We start from the raw sequence: 23,259 nt of genomic DNA, 5'->3' as shown, positions 1-23,259 counted from the left end.
TCACAGAACCAGGAAAAAGGAGTAAATTCAGTGTAACTCATTGCAGCCCATTTGTTACTTCCTATGATATGCATTAAATACTTTAAAAGGCTATTCTCATCCTTAGCAACACTTTAAAAATTATAACTTATCAACAGCATGCACTAAGAATATTACTCAAAAAACAATGTATTCATTCCTTCTTCCCATATGCCTGACCGGCATAGTTAAGCCAGCCTAAGTTCCTCAGGTAGACAGCACCATGTTGATAGAAAAATTATTCCATCAACCTAGCTACCGCCTTTTGGGGAGATGGATTACCTATGCTGATGGGAGAATCCGTTTCATCAGCATAGGTAGTGTCTACACTGAAGCGCTACAGCAGCACAGCTGCAGAGGCATGGCTGTGCCACTGTAAGTTTTTAAGTGTAGATAAGCCCCAAGTTGGCAGGGTCTGACAAAATACATCATAGAATGCTTAAGGAACTGCCTGAAGAGCTCTCTGAGCCATGAGTAATTATCTTTGAAAACTTGTGGAGGACAGGAGAGAAATTCCAGAGAATTGGAAAAGGGCAAACATAGCACCTGTTTATAAAAAGAGAATAAGGACAACCCAGGGAATTATAGAACAGTCATCTTAACTTGGGTACCCAGAAAGATAATGGAGCAAATAATCAATCCATTTGTAAGCACCCAGAAGATAATAAGGTGATAAGTAACAGTCAACATATAGTTGTCAAAAATAAATTATGTCAAACTAACCTAATATCCTTCTTTGACAGGGTAACAAACTTTGTGATAGTGGGGAAGCAGCAGATGTGATATATCTCAACTTTAGTAAGGCTTTTGATACTGTCTCACACGACCTTCTCATAAACAAACTAGGGAAATGCAACTTAGATAGAGTTACTAGACAAACCTAATATAAGGTGGGTGCACAACTCAGAGTATTTATCAGTGTTTCACACTCAAGCTAGGAGGACATACCAAGTGGGGTCCTACAGGTATTTGTCCTGGGTCCAGTTCTATTCAATATTTTCATAAATGATTTGGATAATGGCATAGAGAGAACATTTATAAAATTTGTAGACGATGCCAGGCTGGGATGGGCTGTAAGTACTTTGGAGGACAAGATTAGAATTCAAAATGATCTTGACAAACTGGAGAAATGGTCTGAAATAAATAGGATGAAATTCAAGAAGGAATAAGCAACTGCCCAAATACAAAATAGGAAATGGCTGCCAACAAAGTACTGCAGGAAAGGATCTGGGGATTTTAGTAGAACACAAACTAAATACAAGTCAACAATGTAATACCACTGCAAAAAAAAGTGAATATAATTCAGAGATTTTTTTATGGAAGACGCAAGAAGTAATTCTTCCATGCTACTCAGCACTAATAAGGCCTCATCTGGAGTACTGTGTCCAGTTCTGGGCACCACACTTTGGGAAAGATGTGGATAAACTGGAGAAAGTCCAGAAGAGAGCAAAAAAATTATTAAAAGTCTAGAAAGCGGTTCTCAACTAGGTGGTACACAAAGGTCTTCCAGGGGATACATCAACTCATCTAGATATTTGCTTAGTTTTACAACAGGCTACATAAAAAGCAGTAGCAAAGTCAGTACAAACTAAAATTTCATATGGACAAAATGAGGAAGTAAGCAATTTTTCAGTAATAGTTTTGTATTTTTGTCTGATTTTGTAAGCAAGTAGTTTTTAAGTGAGGTGCAACTTGAGGTGCGCAAAACAAATCAGACATCTGTAAGGGGTACAGTAGTCTGGAAAGGTTGAGAACCACTGGTCTAGAAAACATGAGCTATGAGGAAAGATTAAAAAATGGGTTTGTTTAGTCTGGAGAAGAGAAGACTGATGGGGGACATGGCAACACTCTTTAAGTACATAAAAGGTTTTTATAAAGAGGAGGGTGATAAATTGTTCTCCTTAAGCACTGAGGAGAGGACAGAAGAAATGAGCTTAAATTGCAGCAAGGGAATTTAGGTTGGACATTAGGAAAAACTTCCTGTCAGGATGGTTAAGCTCTGGAGCATATTACCTAGGCAGGTTGTGGAATCTCCATCACTGGAGGTTTTTAAGAACAGGTTAGACAAACACCTGCCAAGCACGGTCTAGATCAGGGGTCGGCGACCTTTCAGAAGTGGTGTGCCGAGTCTTCATTTATTCACGCTAATTTAAGGTTTCACCTGCCAGAAATACATTTTAACATTTTTAGAAGGTCTCTTTCTATAAGTCTATTATATATAACTAAACTATTGTTGTATGTAAAGTAAATAAGGGTTTTAAAATGTTTAAGAAGCTTCATTCAAAATTAAATTAAAATGCTTAGCCCCCCGGACCAGTGGCCAGGACCCGGGCAGTGTGAGTGCCACTGATAATCAGCTCACATGCCACCTTTGGCACGCGTGCCATAGGTTGCCTACCCTTGGTCTAGATAATATTCAGTCCTGTCTTTATGCAGGGGAATGGCCAAGATGACATACTGAGATCCCTTCCAGTCCAACATTTCTATGATTCTATAATAGGCAAGCAGCACACACCAAGATTTTGTTGACAATGTAATTCCTCTACACACAAGCATATTATACATAATTTGAAAGCTTATTATGTGTACTTTAAGATGAGGTGTGATGTGGAGCTGTCAATAATGCCATTACCACAAAAACAGGGGATAAACAATGACACTATCAACACATTAAAATGACCACTGAAATATTTTCTTTTTTCCTTTTGTTAGTTTAATGACTCCATGTATTCTTTAAAGACATAGAATGGGATTTCTTTGTGACCTCAAAGCATCATAAAAACAATGAAAAGGATAAAACTAATGTAATAAATTTGTACAGATATCATTGAAATGTAACAGTGCCAGTGACATTTCTAGTTTACATACTTATCATCTTGTTATCATTATGGCCTCTGTCAAGACTGCATGGGTTACCAGTCTTCATTGCATTGGCATGTACACAGTTCTGTACAGGGAAGATTGCACAGTGACTTCTCCTGGTATAGACATAAATAAGATCTTGTCGAAGTTCAGATGTCATTGGACCCTTGAAGAATACAGGAAGTAGTTAATCATCCTCATTTTTCCATCCATGTTGCAATAGTGATCCAATATCTGGTTTACTTATGTGTGAAGACATCAAAATCTTTCTTTGTGATATCTTTCTTTGATATGCTCTTCGGAACTGTCCTCATATGGTGGGAGTCTAGTCAGTGACTTGTCCTCTTAGATGGCTAGATTGAGGCACAATCAATTCAGGTCTCTGTGGGTCTCCTTTTCTTTCTCACTCTGGTCATACAGCACTGCTGCCAACTTCCTTGACCATCACTCTGTTCAAATTTGGCCAGATCTCTGAAGCAGTAAGTTCCCTTAATTTTTGCAACATTAAACTCAGGTTTTTTCCCCTAATACCAAATCAGGATGATACTGAGTTACATCTTGTTAATGATTGTACAGCAGGAAGTATGTTGCAAAAGTCAGGAGTGCATCACAAATTGCATGCACAAATATGAAGCACTGCTTGTTACTTGTGCAGGAAATGGTGCCTGTTTCAATCCACATGTTATCTGTGTGTTCTATTTTTGGAAAGTAATGAACAAAGACCAAAACATCTGTATCAGGTGACCTAATTACTATGGTTCCTTTGACACCAAAAGCCATATTGGCATATATAATGCAGAAGCATCCTTGTGTCTGTTTCCTTTTGAGTACTGTACAAGTCTTGGGCTTCTTCAACACCTCTACTGGTGATGGACTTCATTACTTCACCATTTGAAAAGCCTCCAGCAAGATGATGCATTTTGGTGTGCTCCATATATTCACAAAGGACTTTTACAAGTGACTGCCTGTTGGATGCCATGTTTACAATGTTTTTCCATGGAGGCACAGGACTTCCACCCGGTATTTCTTTGCATCTGACATTAGATCCTGTCTGGCTCTGTCTTTCTGCAGTTTTCACAGAGTTCCTGTTCTCAATCTGTCAAAAACTCTGATTACAAAATAAACCTGGTAAAATCTTTTTAGGGCGTGCCTTGAGTACTCAGCAGACAATTCATCAAATGTGTGGAATTTGCCTCCAGACATCATTTGTCTTAAAGCTATGGCATCTCTGATATACACGTGATTTCTTTGTTGCATGTTCTTAGCTCATGGATTCTTTTAGCTTAAGCTTTCAGCTGATGTCCTAACTCACCTTTGTCTGTTCTTCTTAGTGGAAGAGGGACATAGTCACCTAATAGGACTGTGCCTAAGAACAGATGCCATTGAAATATCTCTGCATCTTGCCCAGGACAGGGCTCTGAGGAAAAAAACTTCTGGACTGACAGCTGTTGTGATTGTCTCTCCCCTGCCAGACTTAAATGTGATCTTTGACATATCAGCAAATGTTTTTTATGCCAGATTTCTTGACTGGTCTGAAAAAGCTGCGTATCACATCATAATCAAGTGCACCTCTCACAAATCTCCCCATTCGTTCTTCAACTACATCTGCTATTTTCAGTAGAGACTCTTGTACATCTGATGTTACATGCATCTGGTAGATATGTTGATAAGTACCTCCAGGGCCGCCCAGGGGGTTCAAGTGGGGTAATTTGCCCCAGGCCCTGGAGGGGCCACGCAAGCCCTGGCCCAGTGGCGGTCCGGGTCTTCGGCGGTGGGGGACCCTTCAGTGCTGCAAAGACACGGAGCGACTGAAGGGCCACCCCGCCACCGAAATGCCCTGCAAGCCCTAGCCTGGTGGCGGTCCAGGTCTTCAGCAGCATTTCAGTGGTGGGGGGCCCTTCAGTCGCTCTGGGTCTTCGGCGGCATTTCGGCGGCGGGGGCCCTTCAGTGCTGCCGAAGACCCGGACCGCCACTGGGTAAGCACAAGCGCCGCAGCTCCCCCGCTTTGCCCCAGGCCCCCTGAATCCTCTGGGTGGCCCTGAGCATCTCTGGATGTGATTCAGGGTCAAATGGGTTCATTATATTGTTGATGACATGATTGGCAAGAGCTGTAATATGTTCTTCATCCCTCCTCACTGCAGAGGAAAGGACTTGTTATGGACTTTGTCATCACTACTTCATGTTAGGCCACTTCCACCTCTCATAGTTTTTGCATATTCATAATATAAAGCTGTGTATTGTCATCTCTAACACTAATACTGACCTGTGCATAATAGTCACTGAATTAAAGAGTTAGTTTCTAGAATATTTCAAAGGCTAGTACTACATGCACAGGGCCTGCTCTAAGTACCAGCAAAGCAAGCAGGTGCTTGGGGCGGCAAATTTGCAGGGAGGCAAGAATCCAGCATGAGAGCTGAGAACCAACAGGGAGCCCTGGGAGCTGGGAGTTCCTTGGTTAGCTCCCTACCTATAGAGCCAGCCCTGGAGCAGGGAAAGAACTACATTTCCCAGCATTCCCTTGGCCGCAATTAACAGGAAAGGGAGGGGGAAGGAGTGTAGAACTGAAACCTCATGCTACAGCTTCCTGTAAATGGTAGGAACAGAGACAGCTCTAGGTTTTTTGCCGCCCCCCCCCCCAGCCCTGGGCTCCCCCCGCTCCCCTGTGTTGCCCCAGCCCTGAGTTCTCCCCCCACCCGCATCTCCTGCCACCCCAGCCCTGGCCCCCACCCGCATCCCCCTGCCGCCCCAGCCCTGGGCTCTTCTCCCCCCCCTTGCACCCGCACCCCCTGCCGCCCCAGCTCTGGCCCCCACCCGCACCTCCTGCCGCCCCAGCCCTGGGCTCTCTCCCCACCCGCATCTCCTGCCACCCTAGCCCTGGGCTCTTCTCCCCCCTCCCTGCACCCGCACTCCCTGCTGCCCCAGCTCTGGCCCCCCACCTGCACCTCCTGCCGCCCCAGCCTGGGCTCTTCCCCAAAGAAAAAATTGGGTGGACATTGCACCTCTCTATCTGAAGCCTAGCAAGGCAGGTATGTGGATCCCACTAGAATTTAAAATGAAAAGTAAGGGAAGGGAGGCTCTACTAGACTGGGCAGCTTTAGATACGGTACCAGGCACGTAGGAGGATTTACACTTCTGAGCCATGGAAGCAGAAATTGACTTTTCTTTTCCAGATTTAGCTAATATTCAGAAAGGGAATCCAGCACCTGCCTTCTAGATTTGAACACCCTCAAAATTCAGGAGTGCTCAAGCTCAATTTGGGCAGCTGTTACTTCATTTCTCCCAAATCAAATATACTGATCCACTGTAACTTGCTGTAGGAAAAAGTAGAGTAAATTGAGCAAGAAATGCTTCCCAGTGGTTATTAGGACTGGAATTGCTATTTTCAACAGCCATTGCTTTTTTTTTTTTAATTATTATTATTATTTTTAAGTTTTAGTTTTATTTGTTTAAAAGGAAGACAGTGATATTGCATTGGCAAATTCCCCATAGAAACAAAGAATGGAACAAAAGAATAATAAAGGCACCTCAACTTTTCCTCATTTATGTAGGACAGTCTTATAATATGCATCTTCAACCACACAAGCTGAAAATTGTTCCACTTTACTGCAGTTCTGTAACCATATGGGAACCAATCCTGTCTGTGTTCTGTGCACATCCAAAATTCCTGCTGAATGACCCGCCCTGGAAGCGAGTTACCAGTGACCCAGGGCTGGAGCAGCAGGAGGGTGCGGGAAGGGGGGGGGCAAGGGCGGAGGGGGCAGCCAAAAATTTTTTTTGCTTGGTGCAGCAAAAAACCTAGAGCAAGCCCTGTACATGCATAGCTAATTACAAATTAAAACCTTCTACCAGACAGAGTAGATGCTACTTTGTATGCACAAGAGCTTACAAATGGAGAAGCATTACATTAGGAATTCACGTACCACTATGGGCATGCAATCTACTGTTACTAGTGCACAAACTTCAGTGGAGACTGATCTAGTCAGCAGATTTCAATTGAAAATATAGAAAACTATCATCATTTGTGGGTGGGTGAGTTGTGACTACAGTGGGCAAATGATGACAGAGTATTAAATATTTTAGTTTAAAAAGATTTATGAAATGTCAAAAATTATTTTACAAACATTGTTTGACCAAAATCAGTTATGGTCCTAACCAGCTAAAGCAGCTTTTCTATTTTACTAGGTTTTGGAAGACTAATAAGTATTTCAGTTAAGGATGAACACCTAGTAATGTTCAGATTTTGAAGCTATTTGGAACCTTAAACTATTAATTCCTTAGGACACACTCCCCAAGACATTAATATCTCACCACAGCTACTCCTGCTCCCACTACTAGGGATGCCTCACTGGCTCTGAGAGTTAAATCCTTCTTAAGCGCTTGGATTGAGTTGCTAAAGGTTTTCTGTCCACTGCGAGAGCATGACATGAAAGAGAATGTTTGTAGTCCTGGCTCTGTGTGCATGTGTGTACACGTACGTGTACGAGTGGGAAATGGTGATTTTATTTTTTTCTGCCCAAAATAGCTTTTTGAAGTTCGGCAGAGAGCAGCCCCACAGAACCCAAGACAGCTGCTGAGAGGGAACAGCCACTAGGTTTCTCTGAACAACAATGAGGAGGTTGTGGGGGTCATGTGGCTCCATAAAATGTCAAACCAGATGGGAAGGTGAGATCAAAGCCAACAGTAACCCACACCAAAAGAGATCAAAGGAGGAATCTTGAGGCCAGTTGAGATGCAAGGGGAGAGAAGAGCTGTAGGCTGAGGGAGTCCTGTGAGCGGGGTTTGTTGGAGGATGGATCACGAATACTTGGGACACAAAACTTTCAGATTAGTATTTGAAAAAAATGCTAGAAAGGCTCAAATTTGAACCACTAAAGACATCAATTGCACATAACTAGCTTCTAATCTCCATTCAGTATAAGCTACCACATTTTCTCGACAGACCAAGAGGAAATAAAATTGCTTAGCTGCATTTCATTGGATTTTTACTAACCTCCTTCCAACCCCTTCCCAAAGAAGCAACACACAAAATATACTGAAAGACACACTGTTAAAAGTCTTAAGACTGTATAAATTACTAAATCATAGATGAATTTAAACTATACTCCCTGTCTCAAAAGACATCATCCCTCATTCTTTCTTATGTTTCACACCAATTTGCCAACTGATTACATCACAGATTCTTGTTCTTCCCAAATTGTTGTCTTTTTTTTTTTTTTTTAACTTTGAAGCCTTTAAGTACAAAATGTACCTTTCCTGGTCATTTCTCAGTGCATATGTGGGTATAGATGGAGTTTAGAAAGAGGCTGTTTTGTGGTTCATGCTTAAATTGGTCATCATAAAATCATTAAAGATCAGATATTATTAAAATTATTGGAATAAAATAAGGACATTTGGGATCCAAGAAATATATATTCATTATATTTCTCTAAGTTAAGATATAATAGACATACTGTTGAATACTGAAATATACCATTAGAAATAATGTTTTATTATGCAGTGGATTTTGGAAAAACTAAACATAGACCATAAGAGATACTTCAGACTATTTCAAAATAGGGAATTTTCTATCAGAAAATTGTAGTGCCTATTCCTCATCTCAGAGATAAAACTGAGAAGAATTTTAGGTGCTATAATGTAGCATATTTATTACAGAAAGATTTGGCAAATTTAAATCTTCCAGTCAGGGCTAGTTTCTGCTACCCGTTACTGATATTGAATAGTATCATATAACACTGTTATCTCAGGAGTACTTGTGGCACCTTAGAGACTAACAAATTTATTTGAGCATAAGCTTTCGTGGGCTACAGCCCACTTCATCGAATGCATAGAATGGAACATATAGTAAGGAGATATAAGAACAGGAGTACTTGTGGCACCTTAGAGACTAACAAAGGAGATATATATACACATACAGAGAACATGAAAAGGTAGGAGGCTAAATTAATTAAGAGAAAAAACTTTTGTAGTGATAATCAAGATAGCCCATTACAGACAGTTTGACAAGAGGTGTGAGAATACTTAACATGGGGAAATAGATTCAGTGGGTGTAATGGCTCAGGCATTCCCAGTCTCTATTCAAGCCTAAATTGATGGTGTCTAATTTGCATATTAATTCAAGTTCAGAAGTTTCTCATTGGAGTTTGTTAGTCTCTAAGGTGCCATGAGTACTATTGTTCTTTTTGCGGATACAGACTAACACGGATGCTACTCTGAAAACGGTTATCTCACTGGTTCTACGGGGTAATTCATGTTACTCTGATTCCCTTCTCTAGATAGGTCAGTCCAATTCCAGACCCAATGGCAGAATGCTGGATTATCATGAGTCATTCAGGAGAGGCAATTTCCCTTTCATTAGGTGTGGGGCTTTTGTGAGAATCTGCGTAGGTTTGGGAGGCAGTTTCTGTTCTGTAATGTTTTTCTTCCTGAGTGTTTGCTTTATGAGAGTGGTGTTTCCCGATTTATTTGTAATCGTTATGGATTGTGTTTTTAATCGATGACACAGCCAAATCCCTAGAGCTTGCAATATAACTGTTTCATGTTGTTAAATTGAAACAAATGAAAAAATAAAATCTGCGCTGAAGATTAAATGAGGGAAAAGTGTTATTCTCTGCTTGCATCTGCTACAGACTCTGCAAGTCAGAAATGCCAGGCTGAACATAGTCAACAACAACAAAATATGTTGGGGAGCAACTGAGTTTTGAATTGGTAAAAATGCCGTAAATTGGCTATCAATTAGCCACAAATTTAAGAAAATAAAAAACAAGTATTATATGTAGGATAGTGCAGGCATGTATAGCAAGAAAAAAATGGGGTTGCGAAAACCTTTTATTGCACAAAAATTGACTGATCAGATGACCAAACACCTACAATTTCTAAAAACATGTATACTAAACAAGGAGGATTTTCTCCTCCATATCCCAGAGAAATGTCATTTATTGCTGAAATACACCTTATCTTGGGATGTGTTTGATCCACAAAGTGTGGAGATGTTCAGGTTCCTGGTTTGTGTCTATTTAATGATCCAAGAATTTGTGATCTTGGTGCCTAAAATCAGCAAAAGCATCAATGAGGTGAAAATGTGCTCTAAACATTAGATTCTACTACAATGGTGGCAGCAGTAAATACTTGACCTCTATTCTGTTGTCCAGTCTAGACAGACTTCAAAGCCAATTAAGACCATTTGATGTATAAAGCTAGATAGATAGCACTACTACAAACTGCAGAAAGGCAAGCTGTCAGCATCTGCAAGACTCTCACTCCACTCACTGCAGAAGGTCAGACCACTCCTCCAGTGCACTATTAGAATAGCTAGCAGTAGGCAATGAAGAGACTGTAGCACACATCCTACATGTTTTTTTTCAGCACTAATGGAGGATGCAGGAGAGGAGTTCCTCTTGCAGCAGCTACTACAGCAAGGGAGGTTGTTCCATGTTACCAGTTATAACCTGATTGAGCCCAGGAGAGGTCTGAACATTCCAACAAGCAGATCCAGCCACAGCATTTTGGACTAGAACATTTTTTTGCTGTCACTCCCCTAAAACCCATAACATTCATGCTCACTATGATCACACCAATATGCACCAGGTTAGCTTCAGGATTTAGGGAAGGGTCAGTGAGATGATTATTTGCAGTACATCTCATTTTACATAAAAAGCGTGCAAGCATGTCTGAGAGAAATCATTTCTACTGGTAAAATGGAGCACAACGGCAAGTTCCCTTCATCCCTTGCATCTGGTGCGTACTTTGAAGGCTCCTTTGCAAGGAAACGTGATAGAAAATGTATTATATAAAAAAATCCTAAAATCTGCAATGAGACTGGTTACTCAGAGGCTCCTCCAGCTCATAAGTGGCTCAATGTAAGACTACATGGATCAGCAGACTCTGCCCACTTGGTGAGTAGGAGTGACCGTTCAGGTCTCCTAAGGAAAAAGGAAGACCTCGATGTAGCTCAGACTGTTTGTTTTCCCCTCTAAAAGAGGCTCAATCCGGCCAGACCTGAGCCAACAATACTGATGCTGATTGCTCTGATTTTTAATTTTGAGCAAAGAGGGTTTTCAATCCAACTCCTGCACAGAAGCATGTTCTTCCTTTTAGCTCCTGCTGTGGCCAGTTGGCCCTTCACCAAGTTGGCACATGCACAAGGTCATTAAAAAAAATCTTTCTTCCTTGCTACCAGGCTGGATATTGCAGGATGTATTGAATTCTACAGCTTGCCAACAACTTCTTTTACAGTTCAGGGTGCTTGGCATTTTCTCATACAGTAAGATCAGCAGCGAAGGTTTTTTTTCGTAAGGTGATATCTCCAAATAATATGTCTCTCTTATAGAGAGCAAAAACAACGAGGAGTACTTGTGGCACCTTAGAGACTAACAAATTTATTTGGGCATAAGCTTTCATGGGTTAAAACCCACTTCATCAAATGCATGGAGTGGAAAATACAGTAGGAAGATATATATATTTATATATAGTACATGAAAAGATGGGAATTGCCTTACCATGTGTGTGTGTGGGGTCAGTTCTAACGAGACAATTCAATTAAAGTGGGCTATTATCAACAGGAGGAAAAAATCACTTTTGTAATGGTAATCAGGGTGGCCCATTTCAAACAGTTGACAAGAAGGTGTGAGTAACAGTAGGGGGAAATCTGATCTCAGAAGTTCAAAAAATGAAGCCAGGTTAGTCAAGGATCATTCTCCAAATCTCTGTTTGCTCACTGTGGCTTTGTATGACACTTAAATAATAAAAAGGATAGGAGTAAAAATAATATCGTATATACTCGTTCATTAGCCCATTCGTTTATAAGCCGACCCCCCAAGATGATTAGGTAAAAATAGCAAAAACTGAATGACCCTTTTCATAAGCCAACCCTAGATTTCAGGGGTTGGCAAACTTTGGCTCCTGGCCCATTAGGGTAAGCCTCTAGCAGGCCTGGACGTTTTGTTTGCCTGGAGCGTCTGCAGGCATGGAACTGCTCAGCTCCTTGTGGCTGCGGTTCACTATTTCCAGCCAATGGGAGCTGCGGGAAGTGGCGAACCGCGGCCACAGGGAGCTGAGGGGCTCCAGGCCTGCAGACACTCCATTTAAACAAAATGACAATGTATTAGATATTAAAATTCAATGATTCCATAGAGTTTAAAATCATCAAATTTTGGTGTAGACCCGTTTATAAGCTGACCCCAGCTCTTTGATGTGTCACTTTTTAACCAAAAGTATTCGCTTTATAAACGAGTATATATGGTACTTTAATTTGTGTCTGCACAATCTCAATTGTATCTCTTCCCACAGAGGGTTCTCTGGGATTTTCACAGTACTTAGTGTGTCAAAGCAGATTCTTGAAATTGTCAATTTTATCTAACTCTTTTTTAATTGGTCATATCTTTATCTTGCTTCAAGGTCAGTATGTCATCTTCTGAAATCCCAATGAAATACTTACCTACATTAGTTCTGTCCAAGTGGACAAGTAATTTTTTCATGCTAGTATCATCTCTAATTTCTTCAAAATGATTTCCAGTGCAGCATGTAAGTAATTAATGTCTTTCAGGGCCATTGGGAGATCCACCATCTCTTCTTCAGCCTGTGACCGTTCAATGTGTAACACAAAAAAGTCTGCAGTAGGACTTCTTCAGAGACAGTCGGTCAGTCAACTAAAATATTTTGGGGATTACATTTCTTTTACTTTGCTTGCTGGACATTAATTCCCTTCTGTTGCTCTCCATCAAAATACATAAATACGTAAAAGAATAAGCAAAGTCTATTAGAGCTATTTTTAATAAACCAGTAAAATCTGATTTAATCTCGTTGTTCCTCTGTTACCCAGCTGTAAAGTGGGCGTAATAATATTTCCCTATTTCATCTATGTTGTCTATTAAGACTGCAAACTTCTCAGGGCAGGGACTGTGTGTATATACAGTGCTTCACAGAATGGGCCTTCTAACTACATCCTGAATACAAATAACTATTAAGACATGCCCTCTTTTTCTGAGCACCAACTGGATTCTGGGGAAGACATAAGGTTTGTAAATTAAATCCCTTAAGTATTAGAAAGCATTCCGTTTACACTACTAAGGAGCATCACATTTTAAATATAAGCAACAGCTAAACAAAACTTCATAACCATAAATTAAAAAGCAATGATCTGGACTTCTCCCACTGTATTAGCTTGATAGCAGCACATTAAGTTAATTAATTACTGACAGTTTGGAGGCTATGTCTATGTCAGCATATGAATTTGTTTTTGTTTTATGAATAGCATTTATGACTGAAACCTTCACTGCAGTTTAGAATTTCCATTTTGTAGGCAAAACAAACTATGTCTGTGAAGCTGAAACAGGGCCATCAACCTCGAATAGTTCCACCCTATTAGGACTGGCAGAGTCACTGACTTTTATAATGACTTTGCCCAATAGCCAACAAGGGAGATGGAAAATGGAAAATCCCCAGCAGAAAAAGAGACAAAGAAAAGGAGCCATAGACTGCCTTAAAAGAGATATGCTCTAAAGAAAGCAAATCCATTGCAAGAAACAGAAGACACAGCTGGAGCAGTGGTGTGTGTGTATGGGTCAGGGTAGGGCAGAAGGAGCTTTGCCTTCCCTCAAGGACACTGACTACTCCAAGAACTCTCTGGAGTGGTGAGGACTCTGATAGGGGAGATTGCATGTTTATCATTTTGCACAGATCTGTATCACCTGTGCTGTCTAACAGTAAAGTGTGAGTGAGAGTGAGAGAGAGAGAGATTAAGACGTTCATTTGCCAAGCCTGTGTTCCTTGCTTTAACTGTCACATGGTTCCTGGGTGGTAGAACTCTGAGGAAACACACACAAGCGATTGGGAAGGCACAGGAACTCTCAGCACTGGTCTTGGGGCCTAAGGCAGTTAGATTGCAGAGTCCCACTTCTCCTTCTCCCCAAGGAAGGGTTTCACATGGGAATCTGCAGTCCAGGGTGTGCTGTAAAGGCCAAGAGCTAGAGACAGACTCCGCCCAGAAGACCCAGCTGGCTTGGAAACATGGGAGATCTAAAGGTTGGGTCCACTTAACACAATCTGTTGACCATCTGCTAAGAAGACTTAGTCAGGACTGTTTCATCTTTCATTCAGGAATTTAACCTTTGAGGAAGCAGAGCAGCTGTCATATCTAAAGGATTTCTTAATAGGGATTTATTATGCTCAATGGATCTCTTTCTTCGTGTCTTTGTGCACAAAGAGAGGAACACATAGGTAGCGCCAAGTAACTCAATGAGACGTTAAGAGTATATATGTATCCTGCAAATTATAGAAACATTGCCAATCACTTCAGGAGTTGAAATAACTTCCTTTGCCGAAAAATGAACAACATTTAAAGGAGTATATCAGAAAAAAATATGTAGTTGTCTTACTAAAGTCACATCTGAAATATTTCAGTTATCCCAAAGCCACAAATAAAAGCAGAACCAACTGGTCAGCCTCATTCACTGCACAGTGTAATCAAAAAGAAAAAATAACTATATTTGGATGTCAAAAATACACAAGAAAGTAATTGTAATTCAGTCCCCAAATATCAATCTTAAACAAGCAGACCCACTGCAAACATTTCCTGCCTAGCAAGTAAAATAAAGGAGAGCAACATGTGTAACAGTGTATGAGTTTCTGAAAAGACTGCTAAAGTAATCTGTTTTAAGAGATGTTACAATATATTAGGTAATTGGTTAAGGAGTAAAACACACATTTGTTGCATCATAAACCTATTTGTGGAGAGAAATTACAAGTGATTGCATATTTAATTACTCTCTTATTCCTACAGAAAGAGTTTGTCCAATCATTCTCTTTGCAGTGACTTGTTTAAATTAAATCTAGTAAATGAAAAAGCTTACACCTCATCTATATTGGACTGAACAAAAAGGATATTCTTACTTTTAAAACCAATTCAGATTCACAAGTACTGCAACAAGTTGAGTAGTTGAACATGTTACTAACCCCTTGTCTACACTACAAGTTACTTCAGTATAACTTATGTTGCTCAGGTGTGTGAATAATCTACTACATAAGTACCAATCCAAGCGCCAGTGTACGCAGCACTAAGTCACCGAGAAAGCTTCTCCCACTGACATAGCTACTGCCTCTTGTGAGTCTGCCTTTCCCCTTTTACCTACTACTGCACTTAACATCTACTGAGTGGTTTCTTTTGTCACCTCTTGGAGTTGCACTCCTGCTTATACTGGTTCAGTCCTTATACTAGTTCCTGGAGTTTTACTCTCCAGAACCATTATCAGGCTTGCACAGGCTTCTCAATCTTAGACCCTCACCTATTTAACCAGCTCCCTGCAACGGTCTATGAGAGCCAGTATTTGGCAAGGACCCAGTGTATCTCTTCATTGGCATAATCAGATATTTGATTGAATGATGCTTAATCATCAGACAGATTATGAAGTGTATTTGATTAAGTATATCTGAATTTCTTGTTGGAGAGACCAACATTTTTCTATTTTTCTTGTTTTAATTAGTGTGGTAACCAGACTGCATGATAATGGGTACCAGTCAAACTGAAAATCACTAAATATTAATATTATATATATTAATATATATTAATTAGAGAGTGAGAGAAAGATAGATATAACTGTAATAAAACTTCTTTAAGCACAATAAAAAGAAATAGAGAAATAGAGCTTTTTCATTTTGTAACAATTCTCTCCACACCCTGCCTCGGAAGCAATTTTTTCTCAGATCGTGAGAAGAATGCTTCCTTGATAAGACAGATTCATCTTTAATTCATTTTGTTTTTATACTATTAGTATTATTTTAGCATGAGAAATCACAGAGAGAAATAGCATTTCCAATTAAATGAAAATAAATGGGATTTCTTGGTATAGAAAAGTGTGTGGAATGTAAGAACAGTATTAATAGATTGCAAGGCCAGAAGGGACCAGTGTGATCATCTAGTCTGACCTTCTCCAAACAGGCCATAGAATGTCTCCAAAACAATTCCTAGAGCATATCTTTTAGAAAAAAAAATATAATCTTGAATTAAAGATGGTCAGTGATGCAAAATCCACCACCATTGTTGGTGAGTTTTCCAATGCTTAATTACTCTTACTGTTAAAATTTGAAGCCTTATTTCCAGTCTGACTCTGTCTAGCTTCAACATCCAGTCACTGGATCATGTTATACCTTTCTCTGCTAGATCAAAGAACCCACTATTACATATTTTTCCCCATGCAAGTGCTTATATACTGTAATCAAGATACCTCTTAACCTTGTCTTTGTTTAGCTAAATAGATTGAGCTTCTTGAGTCTACCAGTATAAAAAATGTTTTCTAATCCCTTAATCATTCTCATGGCTCTTCTCTGAACCCTCTCCAATTTAATAATATCCTTCTTGAAATGTGAACACCAGAACTGCACAGAGTATTCCAGCTATAATTGCACAAGTGACAAATATAAAATAACCTCTTTACTCCAACTCGAGATTCCCTGGTTTATCCATTCAAGAATTGCTTTAGTTATTTTGGCCACAGCACCACATTGGGAGCTCACATTGAATTAATTATCCACCACAACCCCCAAATATTTTTCAGTCACTGGTTCCCAGGATAGAGTCTCCAATCATGTAAGTATTGCCTACATATGTACATGTATACATCCACATTTCACCATATTAAAATGCATATTTTTTGCTTGTGCCCAGCTTATCGAGTGATGCAGATTGCTCTTTATCAGTGACCCGTCCTCTTCATTATTACCTCTCTCCCAATTTTTGTGTCATCTACAAAATTTATCAGTGATGATTTTGTAGTTTCTTCCAGGTCATTAATAAAAATGTTAAATTGCGTGGGGCCAAGAACTGATCCTTGCAAGACCACACTACTAACATAACAATTTCAATGATGATTCTCCATTTACAATTACATTTTGAGGTCTATCAGTCAGTTTTTAATCCATTTCAAGTGTTCCATATTAATGGTATATCCTTTATAGTTTTTTAAATCAAAATGCACTATGAAATCAAATACCTTAACAGAAGTCTAAGTCATCAGCACTATTACCTTTATCAATCACACTTATAATCTTGTCAAGAAAGATATCAAGTTTATTTTCCATAAACCCATGTTGATCGGCATTAATTATATTGTCTTCTTTAATTCTTTATTAATTGAGTCCCATATCAGTCACACCATTATCTTGCTCAGGATTGATGTCAGACTAACAGACCTATAATTACCCAGGTCATCCCATTTGCCCTTTTTAAATATTGGTACCACATTAGCTTTTTTCCAGTCTTCTGGAACTTCCCCAGTGTTCCAAGACTTATTGAAAATCAACATTTATGGTCCAGCAAGCTCTTCAGGCAGCTTTCAAAGCTCTTGGATGCCAGTTGTCCAGACCTGCTGATATAAAAAGGTCAATTTTTGTAGCTGCTGTTTAACATCTTCCTGAGATACTAGTGGAATAGAAAGAGTGTCGTCATATGATATGACTACATCATGTGTTTCTCCCCCAAATACAGAACAGAAATATTTATTGAATACTTCTGCCTTTTCTGCATTATTATTGGTAATTCTACCATTTCTATGTAGTCATGGATCAATTACATTGTTAGAATGTTTTTTGTTCCTAATATACTAAAGAAACCTCCTTCTTATTCTCCTTAAATTTACTGGACATAGATTGCTCTTATGCTTCCCTTATCAATTTTTTATGTTTCCTAGCTTATAATTTATATTCATTACTATCATCTTCCCCTCTAACTGCCTTCACTTCCCCTCTAAACCAAGTCTTATTTTTAACCAGAACAGTCTCCTTCCTCAATTGTGGGATTGTGGCTTTATAGGCATTGAATAAAGTGTTCTTAAACAATTCCAAATAATTATTTAGATTTTTCTGATTAAATTCTTCCTCCTGATTTGGCTCATAATTGTTTTCAGCTTTCCCCTTTTAAGGGACCAAGTATATGCAACACTGGTCTGGATTTTGTTTGGTTTGTACATTATAAATGTGCTCAAGGTACAATCACTTGTATCTAAATTACAATTAATTTTTAGTTCTGTGATCAGTTCCTCTTTATCTATCAAAGTAAAGTATAATATACAATTCCCCTATCTTGGATGCAACTCTCTTTAAGTTAGGAAGCTTTAACCTGTAATATTTAGAAATTCCAAGGATGTTTTACTACTGGTAGCTTGAGATCTTCAGCATATGTCACACAAATTGATCACACAACATTTTTTCCTACACATTATAGATAGGTGAGTAAGGAACTGGTCATCCTATTCTCTAGTGTGATTTGATGTTCTGTGGCAGGCCAACTAATACCCCATCTTGTGTTTTATCTGTCATGCATAGATCCATAAACATTCAAGATCATTTTCTTCTGAATTAGCAGTAACTTGGAATCAGGTAATGCAATTTTTGACATAGTTTGTCATTCTCCCCTCCCCTTTTGCTCTGTATAGGTTATAGTCATTTATTTTAACATTCCAGTTGAGTGAATCATCCTACCAGGTTTCAGCAATACCAACTAGAGTGAATTTATGCTCATAAATGAGCAATTCCATTTCCTCTGGTTTGTTACCTAGACTCCTAGCACTAGTGTATAGAATTTCTTCTCTTCACGCTCATTAGTTCCTTGATTAATTTTGTTCTCAACATCTTAGTTTTGTGTTGAGTGCTCATATTTTCCCTCTTTTTACCCTCTCCTTTTGATACAAGGTTAATGCCCTCCTGACTATTCTAGCCAGCCTGTCCCCAGGAATTTCCTTCTACTGAAGTGGAGGCCATCCAAACTACATAGCCCCCTCTCTTCATACAAGGTGGATCAATGTTCCACAAAGCCAAAACTCCTCACCCCTTACCTAGCCAGTGGTTCGCTTCCAGAATCTTCTACCTTCTGTCTACCTTCATGTTTGGAATAGGAAGGATCACAGAGAAAATCATTTGGATAAGTCATCTACTATCTGCAAGATATCCTGTGACATAGCGTTCTTAGTGCTGATATGAGTCATCACCAAAGGATCCTTTTATGTTGACTTAAAAAGCCTATCCAATCTTAGAATGATGTCTTGTGTCTTGGCAAGCACAAGGAAGGCAGCACACTTTGTCTGTGTTTTCTTTGCAGAATGTTATTTTGATACATTTGAGTATCGAATCCCCAACACGGAGCATCTGTCTTCCTTGAACAGTTGGAGAACTCTTTGTGGACAAAACTGATTTTCTTACAGATTAGGCCAAGCTGCCATCCACATTGTGTTCCATATATCTCTCCATTCCCTTGGAGAGATGGATCTTGAGAAGTATCTCCCACAGTTTACACATTGAGGATCTGGTACCAACTGGAAACTTGTAGTTGTGTGGAATTCTTCCTGGTCCTTTTTTCTCTGGAGACCCTAGCCTGCCTATGGTTGTCTATCTCCAGCTGTGCAGAATGGCACTATGACCTTTTGCCTCTGGTGGTTATGAACTGCCAGTCCTCCTCTTTGACTTCCTCTTTCCAACTCCTTGGTGGCCAGCTCCTTTCTTCGTTGAACCTGGAGTACTGATGTTTCCTGTATCTAGCTATCTAGGAACTTCTCAGCTTCTCAGGAGTGTTTCTACCTGTCTCTCCAATCCAAGAATCTTCTGCTTCAGCACATCCATCAACTTGTACTTCATGGACAAGAAGTCGCTTCAGGGAGGAAAGAAAACATGGCACATCTATTTCAGTTCACCACCACTATTCAACCTCTGGCCATCTTGAAATTGCATGTAGAGCTGAAGCTGAAAGAAAAGCCTCTCACACTCCTCCTCTAAACTCCTGCCAAAGCTCTCCTGTTAGCGTCTCTCAATTTCTCCTACAAAGTGACATTTTATACCAAGTATAGACCCTAACTTGAGGAGCCTTTCATCCCTATTAGAGGTATTCTCATTACACAGATGGCTGTGTACTGTATGCTGGCTTTAAAGGACTACAAATCCCATGGTGCACTGGTGTGCACCCTCTGAAGCTGGATTTAGTGGCCATGGATTCCATATCGGGGAAAGGAGCTGAAACAGAGCTACTGCTCCTTTTTGGGGTTTGGGTAAGGAAAAGCTGTGACGGAGCCCTGTGTTGAGTTGCTGGGGTTGAAGATACATGGTCAGGGTTAATATTGCACTACAGTTGACAACTTGCTATTGCTGGGCTCATGGCCTCCTTCTCCCCACTGATCCACTGAGAGCGGAAGCCAGAAACTTTCGTTGCGCAGCTGGTGTGAATTTGGTTCACGGACAGTTGGGCTATGCTCTCTGGGTTGAAGAGAGACTAAAAGTCTTGGTATGGCTACATTATGTCTATGAAGAAAAGAAGGGGAACTTATTGTATGGCGAGAATCAGGGGTTACTATTCTCCAATAGATAACAATTGTTACTATCAGCTAGTACTGTGCATTCTATGCCGGTTGCAATTCAAAACTGTCTCACTTGGACTTTTCTGTTTTATCTGGAATGCCTTTGCTAGATGTACAGATATCTGTCCTGAACTCCATCTTGCCCAGTGCACCAATGGAAGGGAGGGCCCAGCACTTAAGGGAGAATGCACACTCAGGGTTGGGGTGGATCCATGTAGAATACTAAGATCATTGGTTAGGTTTATGTTGCTGCTGAAAGCTGCAGCCATTAGCTAACCTATTGCAGAGCCACCTATTGACTTGATACAATTATAACAGTTTCACCTTATTCATCTGTTACATTTTCCATTGTATGTTAGGATAGCTTAGGTAAAATTGTGTTGATTCTATTTTGACTGTTGATTGCACTGCTTTACAGCCAAAATGCTTCTGAAATAAATGTAGTCAAACTTTACTAATTCTGGGTCACTGAGAACGAAAATGATGCTTAAAATTGTTGATTGGCTCATGTTTTCAAGATATGCTATTGGGTCAGTATATACGACCCTTGACTTGGGAATGGCGGAGGATAAGTGAGTTCTAAAGGGAAGGGATCTCAATTTAAACCAGAAATGACTAAAATACCTCTTTGACTGGATCTATGAATAAATCTATGACTGGGTTTGGACAGTACTTGCTTTTTAGGCAAAACAATGAATGATGCAATCTGAAGCTGGTATTGCGTCATCCATGATATGAATTGCATCATGTTATTCCTAGAAGTCATGGATGATGCAATCATAACAAAGCTTACATCACTCTGCTGAACAAATTGCCCTATATCAGCTCTAGAAATCATACAGTGTCGTGCTCTCTTATTTGTCAGTGTTTGATTTTGCAAAGGGACACATTTCTGTTTAGCCAAAGTGAGCAGAGATGCCTTGTACTTGTGTGAACAGTGCAGATAACTTCTGCTATGTTTGTGGTGAAGTGACTTTTGCATCACAAAAGCGCAGTATAACCACTATGGTTAAGAAAGCCTATCACCTTTATTTTGGCTGCAAAACTGGCGATCAGGACAAGAGGTGGGCCCCACACATATGCTGCAACACTTGTGCAACAAATCTTCACCAGTGGTTGAACAGGAAAAGGAAATGCCTTTTGCAGTGCCAATGATTTGGAGAGAGCCAACAGATCATACCAGCAATTGTTACTTCTGCATGGTGCCTCCAGTTGGGAAAGGTGTGTCAAAGAAGAAAAAGCAGACTGTGCATTACCCAAACATTCCATCAGCTATACGCCCAGTACCCCACGGAGAAGGACTGCCGGTTTCTGATGCACCAGAAGCACTCTCACTTGAGTCAGACAAGGAAGCGGAAGAGGATGAAACTTCTGGTCCTGAACCATCAATGTCACAGGACCCACATTTTCTCCCATCCTCCTCCTCTGAACCACACCTCATAACACCAGGTGAACTGAATGACCTTGTCAGGGATTTGGAACTACCCAAGAGTGAGGCAGAGCTGTTGGACTCCAGACTACAGCAGTGGAATCTCCTGGCAGGTGATGTTAGGGTTTCCATGTTCCATGACCGTCAAAAGGATCTTGTCCCATTCTTCTTCATGGAAGGTGATCTTGTAGCCTGCAACAACATCGATGGTGTGATGGCAGCCCTCAACATCGTTCACGATCCAGATGAGTGGAGACTGTTCATTGATTCATCGAAGACGAGTCTTAAAGCTGTTTTACTGCCTAACGGCAATGTTTTGCCATCAATTCCAGTTGGTCATGCAGTCCATATGAAGGAAACCTATGACAACATGAAACAACTTTTGAGGTGCATAAACTATGACCAACATCAGTGGCAGCTTTGTGGCGATTTGAAGGTTGTTGCTCTCTTGCTTGGTCTGCAGACTGGATACACAAAGTACTGCTGTTTTCTCTGCGAATGGGATAGTCGTGCAAGAGATTCCCACTACGTCAAGAAAGATTGGCCACTCCGACAGTCATTGGAGCCTGGGAGGAAAAGTGTTCAGCATCCACCACTTGTTGAATCAAGGAAGATTTTGTTACCACGCTTACATATCAAGCTGGGTCTGATGAAGAACTTTGTCAAGACCATTGACAAAACACAAGCAACTTTCAAGTACCTCCGTGGAAAATTTCCAAGGTTAAGTGAAGCTAAGATAAAGGAAGGTGTCTTTGTTGGTCCTCAGATTCGTGAACTTCTTCGAGCTGATGCATTTGAACATGCACTGCGTGGCAAGGAAAAGACGGCATGGAAAGCCTTCCAGTTAGTGGCAATACATTTTCTTGGAAATAACAAGGCAGACAACTACAGCTTGTTGGTGGAAAACCTCCTGAAGGCATACAAAAGCCTTGGTTGCAACATGTCACTAAAGATACATTTTTTGCACTCTCATCTAGATTTTTTTCCACCGAACTGCAGAGCAGTGAGCGACGAGCACAGCGAGCGATTTCACCAGGACATTGAAACAATGGAGAAACGCTATCAGGGCAAATGGAGCCCATCAATGCTTGCAGAGTATTGCTGGACAGTGACAAGAGATGCTCCATTTAATGAATACAAGAGACAAGCCAAGAAGCGCCGAGTAGACACTGAATAGGACTAAACTATGTACAGAATAGTTTTTTGCCTTTTGTTTCATAATAAATTTTATTTATATAACCCTTTTGCTGATTTTTAAAGTGTTACATAAACAGGACAGGTGAAATATTATCATGTAAAGCAACCATAAACACATGAAAAGACCTAGGTTTACAATTTATGATTAAAACTCTACTATCTATACAATATACATAGACATAAAATGTAAAAACTTAAATATCTTAGAAACAGTAGCCAATCAGTTGTTTTAATTGTCATATTTGAATTCAGCACATCAAAATACATAATAAAAAGCACATTTTATCTCTGAAGCAGACGACTTCTCAAAAATTGTAGACCAGTGTTGTCTGAATAAGATCCATTATTTGTATTTTTTGTTCCTGGAGGCAATCAAGGTACAGACACAGGTATACATGTGGACAATATTCATACAAGTAAGAG

General features: G+C 40.1%; 1 protein-coding gene across 2 annotated transcripts in view; it reads right to left on the bottom strand.

Annotated features, from left to right (window-relative positions):
• Positions 1-23,259, bottom strand: part of SPOCK3 (SPARC (osteonectin), cwcv and kazal like domains proteoglycan 3) — a 396,496-nt gene that overhangs the window by 13,128 nt on the left and 360,109 nt on the right. The gene's annotated exons all lie outside the window — the stretch shown is intronic.

Source organism: Malaclemys terrapin, chromosome 5 (assembly GCF_027887155.1).
Source record: "Malaclemys terrapin pileata isolate rMalTer1 chromosome 5, rMalTer1.hap1, whole genome shotgun sequence".
NCBI lineage: Eukaryota > Metazoa > Chordata > Testudines > Emydidae > Malaclemys > Malaclemys terrapin.
Note: the sequence above shows the minus strand (reverse complement) of the source record. Positions and strands in the feature narration are given on the sequence as shown.